This window comes from Schistocerca piceifrons, unplaced genomic scaffold (genome assembly GCF_021461385.2).
Source record: "Schistocerca piceifrons isolate TAMUIC-IGC-003096 unplaced genomic scaffold, iqSchPice1.1 HiC_scaffold_943, whole genome shotgun sequence".
NCBI classification, from domain to species: Eukaryota; Metazoa; Arthropoda; class Insecta; order Orthoptera; family Acrididae; genus Schistocerca; species Schistocerca piceifrons.
The window spans coordinates 2,580,001-2,582,500 of record NW_025729216.1 but is presented as its reverse complement, the minus strand read 5'-3'; the positions used below and the strand labels follow the sequence as shown (position 1 = coordinate 2,582,500).

Genomic DNA, 2,500 nt, shown 5'->3' with positions numbered 1-2,500 from the left:
CACAAATCCAACTACGAGCTTTTTAACCGCAACAACTTTAATATACGCTATTGGAGCTGGAATTACCGCGGCTGCTGGCACCAGACTTGCCCTCCAATAGATACTCGTTAAAGGATTTAAAGTGTACTCATTCCGATTACGGGGCCTCGGATGAGTCCCGTATCGTTATTTTTCGTCACTACCTCCCCGTGCCGGGAGTGGGTAATTTGCGCGCCTGCTGCCTTCCTTGGATGTGGTAGCCGTTTCTCAGGCTCCCTCTCCGGAATCGAACCCTGATTCCCCGTTACCCGTTACAACCATGGTAGGCGCAGAACCTACCATCGACAGTTGATAAGGCAGACATTTGAAAGATGCGTCGCCGGTACGAGGACCGTGCGATCAGCCCAAAGTTATTCAGAGTCACCAAGGCAAACGGACCGGACGAGCCGACCGATTGGTTTTGATCTAATAAAAGCGTCCCTTCCATCTCTGGTCGGGACTCTGTTTGCATGTATTAGCTCTAGAATTACCACAGTTATCCAAGTAACGTGGGTACGATCTAAGGAACCATAACTGATTTAATGAGCCATTCGCGGTTTCACCTTAATGCGGCTTGTACTGAGACATGCATGGCTTAATCTTTGAGACAAGCATATGACTACTGGCAGGATCAACCAGGGAGCTGCGTCAACTAGAGCTGAGCAGCCGGCCGCCCGGGAGTGTGTCCCGGGGGCCCGCGCGAACACGCAAGCGTCCGCTCAATCATTCTGCAAACAGGAGGAGGCTGAGCTCCCCTGCACAATACACCTCGAAACCCTCTCAGGTCCCGGCGGCGCGCAGCGCCGTCCCAAGTACTTGGTCGGGTTCGAGAGAGGCGCAATCGCCCGGAGTTAGGCGAGTAGACGCTTTCGGTGCGACCACCCGTGCTCCCAACTGAGCTTGCCGCTGCCGACAGAGGCCCGGGAGCGTGCTGTCGTGGCATTGCCGGCGGGAGACAACACGCGCCACCTACGGTGACCGGCAGCTCCAACGCCAGCGCCACAGAAGGACAAAAGCCCCACTTGGGTGCCGAAGCGAACTCTCCCAGCACAGCGCACGCGCCAACACATCCGCACAGCTGCGATACAAACCACCAGCGAGAACCGCTGGGGCGACCGAGCAGCAGACGGCGTCGCGGCGCCGAGCGCCGGGCGGCGGCGCATCCTCAACGCACACAGTCCTCAATCGGACCAGCACACTGAAGATGTCCACCGCGCTTCGCACCGGGCCCGCGAGGACCTACTTTGGCCGCACGGCGCCGCGCGCAGGGTGCGCCGGCGCGCAGCTGCGACGCCTGCCGCGTCCGTCGGCCGGCGCGCCTGCCACTGGCCGCCCCCACCAGCCGGCTGTAGCGCGTGCGCCCACGCACCGCGCGGCCAGCACGCCGGGAGGCGCCCCCTCACCGGCCGGGGACGGTCCCACCCAGCCACCGCCGCGTATCGCTTCACACCCAGATGCCGTTCAGTTTCGTCGGCATGGTGGGTATCGCTGGAACAACCGGTTAGTACCTCAACCTACCGTCGCCATCACCGATTCACCCCTAGCGAGAACAACCGCACCACAACGGGTTACCATTTGTTCATTTGCGTAACTTCACCAGAAAACGTATGCGTCCATCGCCATTTGCAACTTCCACGATTATTGCATGCCTGTGTCAGGTGTCACACCACACTACGTCTGCCCACATACACGCAACAAAATGTGCACGCCTAGACAATACGTGGAAGGTGGCCCCCGTACGTATGCGATGTCCATTGCTCGAACGACTGTCAACCGGCCTCTGTAGCATGTCGCAGATATGGAACGCGGTGCACCATGCTATCACGGTGTGTGAGGAGAGACGACTAGGTCCGAATACATCAACAGACAGCTCATGCTGATCGCCATCCACGGCGTCCGTTCCTCCCACACGTCTCTATGGCGTACCACACTGCAATCCAGCTGTCATAGGGAGACGACACGTAGCTGCGTGCACAATATTTGCACTGTATGGTCCGCCGTTTTTGGGCGCAGTCGTTGTACGGTCACACATGTGCCACGATGTATCATTCAGTACATAAGGACGAATGTGCAGTACAGATTGTGGTTTACGCGTACGACATCAGCGGACAGTTGACACAGGCCGCACCACAACGTAGCCCGAGTACGTCGCATGCGAAGGGCATTGAACATGCAAACTTCTCACCAACCAGCTTGCGAAGGCAGGGGGCAAGGTGGGGACGTGGGGAGGTGTGGGGGGGGGGGGGGGCGCGGCATGTACGTCCTGCTGCCATCCACATTACAGTGTACAGCAGGAGCATGTGGAAAGTCAGCAAGACTTGCAAGGTGTTTAACATGAAGCGATACACAGGGGAGCGGGCAGTGCGAGTAGCGAACTATATTGCGAGGGTTGCGGGTGGGCAACACGACACTAATTGAACGAGTCGTATAACAATTACAGAGCAGGTTTAGGCGACAACGTGGGTTACGTTAGCGGACAACG

General features: G+C 58.0%; 1 non-coding gene across 1 annotated transcript in view; it reads right to left on the bottom strand.

Moving 5' to 3' along the window:
• The window catches only part of LOC124772874, a 1,909-nt gene extending 1,249 nt beyond the window's left edge, over positions 1-660 (bottom strand). Inside the window, exon 1 of the ribosomal RNA XR_007014330.1 lies at positions 1-660. This exon is cut by the window's left edge and continues 1,249 nt beyond it. This is a non-coding gene — a ribosomal RNA (small subunit ribosomal RNA).
• Between the last annotated feature and the right edge of the window lie 1,840 nt (positions 661-2,500).